The following is a 12,815-nucleotide window of genomic DNA, read 5'->3' as shown; positions in this document are numbered from 1 at the left end:
TCCACCTCCAGCGCTGCCAGGCCCTCGGCCTTACCTCAGCCTGCCCGCGTGCAGCGAAGGGACTCTGCAGTACACAACACCCCGGCGATACACAACAGGCCGTCCCCTTCACGGCGACCCGACGCCACACCACCCTGTCCCCACCGAACCCCACAGTCGCCACTGCCACTGCCGCCGAAGCCGCCCGCAGACCGGCGTAAGAGCGGCCGCGCCACCGCCCCCCCTCAGCCCGACGGGGTCACGCGCAGGCGCAGGACTGCGGGGCGGCACGCGCTGGCGGTGCAAGGCGGGAACGCTCCCTCGCCTCCCATTGGCTCCTGCGCGCGAGCGCGGCCGGACAGGCCCGAGGGGCGACCCCGAAGGCGGCTGCAGTCCGGCCCCGCCACCGCCCGGCCCCGCTCCCTACGCCGGGCCGCAACTAAACCCGGCGCTGGGCCTTTCACCGGGCAGTACTGACCCGCAGGTCTCCACACAGTGAGGTTCCGGGGGGTCTCGGCCCCGTCCCGGCCCCTCCCTGGGGTTTGTCACCTTTGTGAGAGGAGGGTTTTCCCGCTAAAAGTTACTTCCTCCTTATGCCAATTCTTGCTTGAAAAATAAATTCAAATCAACCAGAAGGTGGAGCAATAAAACAGGAAATAAAAGTCTGAAGTTGTTTCAGTGCAGGACGGCATTTGTCAGCAGTTTACAGCGATGCCCCTTAAACGTCTTGCTCTTTTCCAGAAATGTACAGCATATAGAGAGAAATGGGACACACCATGCATCCCCTGGGGACTGCCGGCAGGAATGGCTTATAGAATCATCACAATCCAATTAAGCATCAACAGTTCAGACACAAGAGCATCCATCCTTCCTTTGAGATACGTTCTTCAGCAGACTAGCAATCAAACAGGAGAAAAAACCCACCTTTTTCTAACTGCCAAGGCTGATGCAATTGCTATGATTGTTATGTGGAGAGAGAATCACAACTTGTATTTTAGATACTCCACAGCAGAACTAGCAAATCTTGTGACTTGGAAGTAGGCGGCCTTAACTGGGAATTAACTCTTACCCAAGGTTTTCCAGGCTTCCCTGGAAGGACGGGGTGTCTGGACAGCACCAGGCCTCACGCGCACATTGCTGTTGGTTTTAAGTCTTTCTGTAGTTTTTAAGCCTTTGCTTAAAGATTAGATGGCTGTCATGCATCTGGAGACACTGACTTCAAGGGACAAGAGATAGCATTATCTAATTAAAAACTTAAAAGACCAGTCTGATCTCATGAGGTCGTTTACAGTTTTTCAGGTACCTGCAGTGAATACAGGACAAGGATCCTTTTTCTCATTCTCTGTTACTCCAAGTAGAAATGGGTGCCAGTGTTAACATTAATACTTAACGTAAATAATACAAATATCTCTTTTTGTTTGATTTAGGTTATCCGTTTGTCCCTAAAGCCAGTTTTATTGTGCTTCTCATTGATGTCAGCTTAGCAACCTACTTAGGAAGCTGGATTCTCTTTTACAAGTTAAAAAGAAGAGCTTTTGAACTGTGAAAGTGTGGATCTTGCTGCTGAAAGATAGCTGAAGTACTTTTAGCATGTGATTTTTATCATTCACATAGAAATCTGGATAAATATTTAACAAACTCAATACATACACTTACATGGGGCATGTTCAGTGCTTTCAAGAGCACTGATTACTGCTTGCCACTGGCTCTTCACCCGCAGTGGGAACTTTTATTGCTCTGCAGCCTGCAGAACTCTCCAGTGGGTCAGAGGGTTAAAGCTGCAGAAACACAATATGCAGATTTTTTTTTTGCTCAGCAGTATTTAAAGATAAACAAAATATAAAGATGTTGTCAAAGTCATTTATGTTATGTAAATCATGAGAAAGCAGAATGTGTGTTGGAAATAGTTATGTTTGTTTATTCATTTAAAATATCAGCCATACTTAATGTTTATTTTTTTATGCCAAATTCCTAACATTTCACTGCAGAACTCAATTATCTCTAGATGGGAGTTGTTAAAAGTAGTTAATCAGCCTGGCTACCTACAGCAATTCCTTATAAAGTGAAAATAAACATCAACAACAAGCACCCTCATTTTTATACGTGGGTTGTCAGACAGTTAATTAGTACTTAATGAAAGATAGGTTCTAATTTGGTTTTCACAGTCTTTCAGACTTGCTTGTTTTTTTTTTTTTAGCAATTCAAGCCCAGCTAAAGCTATGACTCTACCGGTAGGCTTAATGAATTCTCAGAGTCGGAGGGAATGTGGACCTGGCAATGCAGCAATGGCAACAGGTGCCTCGTGTCCTTAGTCCTGGCTGGTTTGTCAGAAACAGCAAGAAAAACAAGGTTTTGAAAATGGCAACTGTTTGCATTTGATTTTTAGTGTGTTGCCAAAAAAACCTACCAATGCCAGACTTCAACACATCGAAGTATCACAAATGAAATATTTTTTTCACAGCTACTTGACTTGCACTTTGCTTTGATGTTTGTTTTACCCATGAGGCAATTGGGTTTGCCTTCTGTCCCCTGTTGCTACAATAAGCCATTTCCCATCCATGTCATCTCCAAAGGGGAAAAGACCGCATGGAAACAGAACAAAGAAAACGGAACAAAAGAAAATCAGGGATTTTTCCAAAGGCCCATTTGATGTACAAGTATAAACAGGAAAAAGATGCCTGAGGAGGTAGGAGCCAGGAACTGTACAGGCAGACAGCTGTTAACTTGTGTAGTTAGCAGCACTTTGGGATTCTGAATGGTAAATAAATAAGTGATTCCAATGCACACAGTGAAGAAAACGCTCACTCCAGTACCTTTAGTTTAATATTTAAGTGTATTGCAAACTCCTAGTAATGTAAGTTGAACTCCTACCTTCATGGCTGTCTCATAACACCAAGTCTAGGTATCAATAGCTCTTTTGGTTCTAGCCCCAGAAAAAGCAATAACTCAAAATATCAGAATAAAAAGTATTGTCTGCTGTGATGAAGCAAGAAAAAATAAGGAACACTTCACAACAGAACTCAGCAACTCATACGTGTGGCTAGATTTTAAAAAGCCCAACATGTTGCTCCTGAATCTTATTAAATATTTGTTAAAAAAAAAATTCAAATGGGAATTACTCAAAAATAAACTCTAAAATTCAAGTTCCTGTGGTAGGTATTAAGAATTCACAAATCTGGACCACAGTGTTTTTGCATTCTTAATTAGTCTTTTTCTAAAGTGAGAGAGACAAGGTTTTAAAGACTGACTTACTATCCAAAATAATATCTCCTGAGTTAAGAGTCTTGCTCGTTCCCAATGCAAGTTTTTAATGTCACATTTAATTTACTATAAGTATGCTTGGGATAGAGGAACCAATCTCCCTACAGAGTGGAGCCTGGTTTACTTACTACCTTGGGTAGAGTATGGGGGACAGGGAAACTAGTATTTACATACCAAGACAGAAAGCAAAAGGCACGTTATGGAAAAAATTGCTACTGAAGAGGTAATACCCAACTCACTGCATAAGAAATATAATGCAAGCATTTTCTCTCAGGAAGAGGGAAATAATATTTTTCAGCTTTGTATTTCCGCTGCTGTTCTCTAGTCTATTTTTTTCATCCCTAATTTCTGTTTTTCCTTCAGACCCTTACTTCTTTTGTCTGAGCCCTTATTCTTTGTAACTCTTCTTTAAAACATCACTCACTCTATTCTTGGAACCTGTGTAGGACTCTCTCCTGTTCCCCTTGACAACAATGTGTTTTGCTTCAACAGAAGCAAACTGTTTTTCCGTTTCATGTGTTCCCTGTTTACCAGGGTATCTAATCACTGCAGTTATCATTGCTGTTCATTCCAAGCACTGTTTTGTCAGACTGTGCCCTGAGCCCTCTTTTCCTGAAGAGAAAATGGCCTCTTATTTACAAACCATCATATCCCTGCCAAAATTTCCTGTGCTGCATCAACGCAACTCTATTTTCTGTTGATTTCTGCCCCTTGCAAACTTGCATCAGTCCTAGCTGACATTTAATTTGCATCCAAATCCTGAGCGAAGTGAGCAAGAAGTAATTTGATGTAAGTTCTCAATAAATAGCCTCTCATTAAATGGAGAGGTCACATTAATTAGATAGGAACAAGGCCTCCAGAAGTTAATACTATAATTAGATTTGTAAAGTGTATTGTATAAATAAGTACGAAATTCTGTACGATGTGGTCCTATACTTTATATTTTTAAAATAAAGAGGAGATGGCAAATTAGTGCCTGGAGTATGTTAGAACAGAACTGAAACAGTCTTTTGATTCAGGTACTATATAGTAAAATATTGCATTATTCCAAAACGCGATGGGACATATTTCAGGAGAGAGACTAGCAAGACTGCTCAAGTTTAGCTAGATTGATTTCAGCTCATTTAGCAGCCCAGTTTGATCTAATTGTGTTTTTATTGCTCTGAACATTCCTGAATTATGCAGAGCATTTGGGTTATGTGATTTAGTGTTGGATTAAAAAATGTCACAGCTTAACTTTCTTTAAAATAGTGTAGAACTTTCTTCACAGTCAACAAAGTTCATTATTTTTTTGTTCAAAGCCCAGCTGCAGGCCTGGAGCATTTCTCATAAATATCAGGAAGTACCCGAAGCCACAGTCAGGATTAAAGAGTTGATCTGAACCTTAGATCTCAGCTTTAAAGCTGTAATGTACAGTGAATTTGGTTTCATGGTAAAGGAAATGGTAATTGCTGAAGTATGTTTTCTTAAGTTGCAAAATCATTTTTGAAATGTTTTCATTGAAACCTCTGTCAGCGCCGTGCATGAGACTGAGTGGACTTGCAGCACAGCGTTTATGCACGACCACATGAATTTGTATATTGGTGTCACTGATACAGAGACGGAGGCTACTCCGTCCACACTGGCGGCTCCTTTGTGCACAGTATCAGACCCACAGTCATGATCCAGAGGACTATCTAAGCAAGTGGAATAACAATTTCAATATGCTATTCCAATAATTTCTTCTGGAAGATGGGTCAAGTTGTTGGTTATCTGGCAAATATACTCTCAGGAGAAGCAAGAACACAAATGCACAAGTGATACCCCGGGTTACAAAAGTGCAGAGTAAATTCCCCTGTATAGTAGTAAGGTTTTAGAAAAAGCACTTTTCTCCTGGCTCGCTACAAATAGAGTCTGGTCTGCGTGGCTGAAAGGAATGGAAGAGCACAACTGACTATCAAACATGTTTCGACATGTCTTCGACACCTGGTAGCTCCATCAACCAAACCACACACCCTGTATTCTGTTTCCATAGCAGTTTATTTAATCTGAAGATTTTATTGCATGAAGGTGACTGTCTTTATTGCATTTATGAGGAAAATAAAGTATAAACATTTGGTGCTCCCTGACCTTTTTCAAGGGTGTTGCATTTAAACATGTGCTTCTTTCCAGAAGTGGCAGCATTCACTCATACTCTACTGCTTCATTCATGCAAGTGATCCAGATAAAATATAATTCTTAAGACTGACCCCTGCGCTCTTGAAAACTTGGCTTTCTTGAGTATTTTGTACAGCAGGTATGGAAGGTGTACTTTATATAGCACTTGCACAAATAGGAAGCATCGGCAAAAGTATTATTATCTGCAGTCTACATAAGCAAAGAGGCATACCTGTTTTCACAGTTTCAGTGAATCTATCAGGAGCTGCCTCTAAAGGTTTTAGTTAGGGTGCTTGTGAACTCAGTGTTGCAATGATGTCAAAACATGGATGGACATCGCAGCCTCTGTTCACCCACCATCACTTCTGTGGGATTCTATATAGATGGATGCTTGAAGATCCTGGCCAGCAGCTGTAGACTTTCTCCAAGGATTTGTAGTTTTCAGAAACTTTGCTAGGTTATGTCAAAGTCATTAATAAGAGTTTCATATCTTTTCCTCCTATATTTGATTGTCACAACCCAAAATCATATTTTTCATCTTGTATTGCATCCTTTCTATGACAACATGAATATTTCAGTGGTGTCTTAGCACCTAACTTCACTCCAGTTTAGTAAGTACCTTGGAAATTAAATGCATCTCTCCGTATTTAAGCCTGTCATTTTAAATTATTGAACAGCAAAATAATGAAGGCTTAATCTCAATTTTAAACCTTTTCCTTAAATCTTATTTTAGCATCTCTCATTTAGAATTAATCAATGACAATAATCTGATATATAATACAGTAAGTTAAAATTAATAGGGCTCAATCTCTACTGCTACATATTTAAAGGAAGCGCATTTGTCACTATGGAAAGATATTTCTCCTACATGTAAAATGAATTAAAAACGAACACCACATAATAAAGTGATGCAAAGATTGCATGAGAAATTAAAATGAGTGCCTTTTTTCATTATGAAATGTTTCAGCCTAGACCCTCCTCTCAGGGCAGCCAAGTGAGGGAATCTGCTCAGCCAGAGCTGTTAAGGAACTGGGAGCACAAGGTAGGAATACGTGTTAACGGAGGCTGCACTGGTGTGCTGATCCCTCCGCAGGAACGGCACCTGTTTCCTTGGTAGTGGTTGTGTTGGGAAGGTAGTGGTGATGAGCAGAATGAGAAAGAACTGGAATGGCTTTTTTTTAGGTGCTTCCAAAGTATGGATGGACGCTCAGATACCAGAGATGCATTTCCGTTCAGGATCTGAATACGTTTCTTACTGCTTGCTATATCACTACTTTGGGTTTCGTATTAGTTCAGTCTTTCATTTGTGTGCATAAATTACTGACACAGATGTCAATAACAGGGGAAGTAGCAGGAGTTATTATCTAGACTCTGATGGGAATCAACTCTCACAACTGAATTAATATTGCTCTAGGTAGGAGGAGCGACTGATTTTTAATTTCCCTGCCTTAACAGTTGGGTCATTCTGGTACCTGATAGCAGGCAGGGCTTCATCTAGCGGGACAGCAGCAGGTTTCTGCAGAGCTCCTAATTTATTCTAAGCAATCCAGAAATAAACACATAGATTTTAACTACCTAAATTGCTTACGTGACAAACTTGCCATTGAGGTACATACGGGAACAGGCTCTGTGTGCTTCTAGTGTACAATAGAGAACTTGGAACACCAAACTGATACTGGAATCTCCTGCTGCCTGTTCTTGAAGGTGCCTAATTTCATATACACTGAACTTTTTATTTATAGATTTCCTCAGGCACTCCAAGTTACTCTTTTGTGCTTTCCCAGAACAAAACTGTCTGAACAAAACCAATCGGGTTCTTTGCACCAAAGAGGCAGCTTGGGAGAAAACAAGACAGATGGGTGCAGTCCGTGGATTACATCCATGACAATACGGGCAAGATACTGAAAGGCCCGTAAGAGAGATGGTAACCAGGAACGAGCAGCAGCCAGGGATAAAGAGCAGTCACTGTCAGAGCATTCACCTACTGACAATTTCTGTGTGCTCTCAAATTCAGCCTAAGCGAAAGATATGTGGGCTACGTGAATTATTCCCATAGGGGCAGCCTAATCTCAGCCATTCTTCATCTTGGGCATCTTTCAAGCATGCAGTGACGTATTTGCATGAATTACCTGCAAACTGGATGCACAATGAGTCCAGTCAAGAAATGAGAAAGCAAGAGAGAAGAAGGGCCATAAGGATCAGCTCTGCCTTTGAACAATCTACATGACTCGTATGATCAAAAAGGGTGGACACCTCTATTTGAAGACAAGAGCTGGAGAGCATTCACTTGAGAGGGGGTTCAAGTGCAGTCTAAGTGGATGACACTACACTCTTGAAGCCCTGAATAAGGCCAGGAAATAATTTTTGAGAGTGGTGGAGAACAGGACTGTAGCCTCCTTCGTGGCATGTGCTAGTGCATACACTTCAGGCAGTGTGGTGGGGGAAACTGCTGTAGCTCTGCAGAGCTTTCCTTGCTGAATCGAGCCTGCATCCATCTATAAACACGAAGAAGGGGACAAAGGGATTCAAGTCCAGCATGCGGATGTCAGGCTGGCTCAGTGTGCTATCTGGGACTCGTCCTGAGTCTTATTTACTGTGCAGGGGAACTCTGGCCAGTAGCCAGGCATCTTTATTACATCCAGATCTTAACTGCTAAACGCAGGTGCGAAGTTTGTAATGCTTTGGTAGTTTCTATTGTAGCTATAAACTACTAGAAGTGGGTCTTTTCAGTGAGAGAAGAACTACAGAACGACCAAATCTGCAGGGCCATCTCTGAGACGGTCTGGGAAACTCTGTAACCATCTCCGAAGGGTGTTGGGGATGGACAAATCCCTGCCTGCCAGCACCCAGCGAGAAGGCAGACAGTGTTTGGCTTTGTGCTATGTACACACAGACAGGCAAGAGTCAGCTCCCAAAAATGTAGGTCAGAAATGCCCACTGCATTCAGACTTCTGTCAAGGGAAACAAAACCCCATCCAGAACAGAGAACAATGTTTTGAAAACAGGTTCTCTTTCACATCGCTTTGTTCTGGTTTTCTCATTCTCACATGTACAGTTAACTCCTGCCTGACACCGTGCTATGGAAAGGAGACTGGCAGACGCTATAAAAGCACAGTGAAATCTTCCAGCCTCCCAGTAAGATAAAAAGCACCAGCTTCCTGCCCTTAGAAGTTATTAAGTACATTTTTAAAGAAGTGATTTTTTTAGAAGGACACAATTTTTTTCTAAACTTCAAGAGTTTTTAACGGTTCCCACCAAATCTAGCTTGGTCTAAGTCTTAGGTCTCAAATCTAGGTCTTACAGCGACAAATAGGACATCTGGTTGTACAGAGCAAGAAATACAAATCAGTCCTAATACCAAAATATAAACATCTCTGAGCCTTTTGTAATTTTTCTGTGCTGCTAGTGGGAAACAGAAAGTGAAGGATGGAGCAGTAATGCTAGATTGGTCAGCATTAATTTAAAATGAACTACAAAACTAATTCTTAAGATTTATCTTTTACGATTAATGAAGAAAAATTCATGCTGAATTCCACTTTATACCATTTTACATATCACTGGCCCAATCAATAAATCTCATGAGTGCATTTACCCTATTTCAGCCAAAGATGCCTGTGACACTAGCCTTAACGACTGTCCTTGTGACAGCTCCTTAGTCAAAATCAGGTTTTTGCACTATTTTTTTATCCTGTGGTCTCCATATTTCTGTCTGACTCGCTTCTCTGATACATGCTACAAATAAAACTTACTTTAAGCAAAATTTGTACAGGAAGGATGCTTTTCCTGAAACAGTGATGGTCAGTCTTGCCTTGGACCTGTCAGCAATAGCCTTCAAGGAAAAATAAAACAACAATCTTGTTTATTACCGGGTCTCCATCAACTGCTGCTGTTACATTCAGGACTTCCACACTGCAAATTCGCTCTACTCAGTTAGACTGTGTTGTTATTTCATCATTGTCACTACTAACCTTTTAATTTCCACAGATTTTCATCTCTAAGTATCTTAATTAAGCAGAAATAATGAGCTAGTGAATTCAGTTGATGGCACCTCCTGAACTAAATACAAGATGGGGGATGATAAATCTGCTTACTCCCTGCATTTTAGATAGGAATCATGAGCTAAATTTCGTTGCTGCTGTTCGGGGGAGTAGAAAAGTTAAAAAAAAATATACACAGATTCACTTCCATTTTTCCTTTCCCCTTGGTTTCCTTTTTACCCTTCTTTCCACTGGAGGGATAGCATGGACCATTTCGTTTGGACCAGGTAACTACTTAAATGTTACCTAAATAATTAGAACTGTAGTTATTTTTTTCCTTAAAACTGTTTAACAGATTCATTATGATGGCTATATTGATATTGCCTGACAATCTGTTTCATTATAGCCTAAACAAATGCTAATCCTTTATTTAATTAAGAAGTTCTATAGATTAAAGCAGATGCAATGTCTTTTTGTAACAAAGAACCTGCCCAGTGTTTTTGGAAGCAGACAAAAAATAAGACATGTCACATTTCAGCCAAATGAGAAAATGCAAGTAGGGCATTAGTCCAATGCTTTTGTATTGTGCATTTCAAAGTTTGCACCCAGTGGGTGGGGCAAAAATAAATCAGGGCCTCCTATGGTGAAAATGTATTTGGGATTCAAGCATCTAGAATCTGACCCTATCTTCTGCTCCCTGGGATTGTCAGCTGCTTCAGGGGTCGTCTGATATATACCTCCTTTTCTCACTTCTGAGAATTTTTAGCTTGGAGTGTGTTTGAAAACACTTCAGAAAAAGGGTGGAAAACACAGAGTGCCTTCTTTGAAATACACTCCTTTGTTAAATTCCTTTCCCAAGGGTAAAGAGACTCTCAAACACCTGAGGGCAACAAATGACTCTATTCAGTGCTCTCACAAATGACCTAATAAACTCCCAAAGGGTTACAATAGCTTATTTGTCATCATTTCTTGTCAGCTATTTATAGCACCAATGTAAATTGAAGCAAAACAATAAATACCTGAGTTATTTTCTTTATTTTGAAGATTCTTCAAAGCCCAAATGGTACTTTACAATTTAAAAAACCCAATAATTAATTTTGCGATTGAATTTAAATCATTCTCACGCATTTTTTGTTATGTTAAACGAAGTTTGTATCTACCTACATGCAAAACCTCTGCCACCATTTTTCTAACTTCCCTTGGAATATTTGCAGTCAATGGCTTCATAACATTCTGCTTTGGTTAACTTTTAAAATGTCAAATCATAACCTGATGGCCCATGTTACAAATGATCCTGCTGAATGGACTTCCATATGGAGTTCAGTGAAAAGCATGGGGATGGATATGGTAGCAAAGATCCTGATCTCAGTAACAGTAATTTGAAGATGTGGTAACTCCATTGTATTTAAAATCTGTTCTGGACTGAATTCTCATCCATGGTGCCACCCATTGCATTGCTCTCGCATGTATAAAATATAGATGTACTATCAAATATATTTGATATTATATTTATCCTATCAAGCAGACGATGTACTTATGTACATGGCTTCACTGACTTGAATTGAGTTGGGCAGATACGTGTTAAATTCGTCTAGTACAAATGGCTTTACCACTATCAGTAATGCTTTGTAAGCGATCCTTCTGAAGTATCACCATGCCTCTAGACACAACTGAATAAATTGACTGAGGGCTCATTAGGTTTTCTTTTGGTGTTTCTTTTGTTGCAATTTATTTACCCAAATCAATTCAAGTCAGTGGAGTTGTGCCAAGTTACACTATCCTGTCAAAGTGGCCCTGAGAAATCTAGCCAAATAGTATATTCTCTGAGTTCTCTCTAGAGTATTTTATGTGGACTGCATCATTTGCAATGCAGCACAGTATGTAAAATACCTCTTTCCATCTCTTGCAACATCTTTTGCAATATCCTTTGACTTATCAGCTTCATTGTCATCCCCACCTCCTTCATGTATTTGTTTTGATGTCTGTGATGAAAACACCCATCTCCTGGCTGCAGGAGTCAAACATCTTGGTTACTAGTTTCACTGGTCCACATACATATGCATATATGCATATATATCTACGTATGTATTTAAATTGTGTAGCTATTACATGGATTCCTCCTGTAAAAAAGGGAGAGAATTCACATGAGGCAATTCTGAACAACACTCAGGTACTGGTGTGGTCATGGCTGCAGCAGACACAAAATTGAGAAGAGTAAGGATGCATTAAGGGCTGTCAAAAGAAACATTCATGTCCCCCAAACAAGTTTTGGAAAGATTAAGGCACCTATATCCTCATCTTCAGTCTGCATAATTTGTTTAGTATATGCCTAACCCTAGATAGGCCTAAAATCATTCTCCAACCACTTGGTTTCCAGATCCTCACAGTTCTGTCTTCTGGACAGAAGAGATGGTACAGCTGTGGTTGAGCAGCTGGGTACAGCTCCTGCCTGAGCCCTCCTGGAACAGGACCTAGAGGGAGTACCGAGGTACCAGTTCCCGGAGGAGCATGCCAGACACCTGTCAATAGCCCTGAGCTTGGCACAGTGGGCAGTGGTTGTGGCCATTCATATTTTAAAATAACACATCTGACTTTTACATGCACTGGTTTCATGGTGAGAGAGCTCAGCCAGGAGGTATAGGTTCAAACCAAAAAGTAAGGTAATAAAGGGAGAAAAAGTATCGATAGTTTATATTCACAATGAAGAGGGAACTGTGGGTGCCCGTGTGGGTGTAATGGAGTTCTTGTTTTCGAAGTCTGCTTAGTGCCGTGCTGTGTCTCTTACTCCTGTTAACCTCCTTGTAAACAGATTGAAGATGTCCCAAAGAAGAAATATAGTTCACTAAAGGTATCAAGGAAGATAATTTTTTTTCCAGACTTTTCAGGGATGAGTAGGAAACAAAGGAGAAAATTCAGCTCGTGGTAGCTGTTAATTTTAAGAAGAATTAATAACTGAGCATTGCACCAAGTCATCCCATGTCTTAATAAGTGTGAATCATCTCAGCCAGTCTCTGCTCTCTAAAAGTTAGGAGTTTGATCTGAACTAGTTATCTGGACTTCGTCAGTAAAGATAGTATATGCCATGTCTAGAGGATATTCTTTCCCATCGTAGGTATTGATAGGATGGTCACATTCTGCAGGTGCTGGTTTCTTTCCATCAGCAATAGATTCTTCTAAACTAATCATCAAGATGCATGCCTGGTTTAGATGGCTAAAGCTAAAAGAAAGTAATTCTGCCTTTCTGTAGACATTATAATTTTGTGTGTAGTCACTATGTTCAAAGAAGGATGAATGCCTTTAGGCAGCTGGAGACAAAGGAGCAAAGGAAAATATATATGCTCACAAATGTCTGGAAAAGCTCTTCATGTTGCAATTGTATTCCTGTATCCATAATGGCTTACGGGACTGAGACCCCAGGTTTGTAGGGAACTCATCTTTTGTGAGATCAGATGACACACAGTG

The sequence above is a fragment of the Rissa tridactyla genome, chromosome 13, assembly GCF_028500815.1.
Source record: "Rissa tridactyla isolate bRisTri1 chromosome 13, bRisTri1.patW.cur.20221130, whole genome shotgun sequence".
NCBI lineage: Eukaryota > Metazoa > Chordata > Aves > Charadriiformes > Laridae > Rissa > Rissa tridactyla.
Note: the sequence above shows the minus strand (reverse complement) of the source record.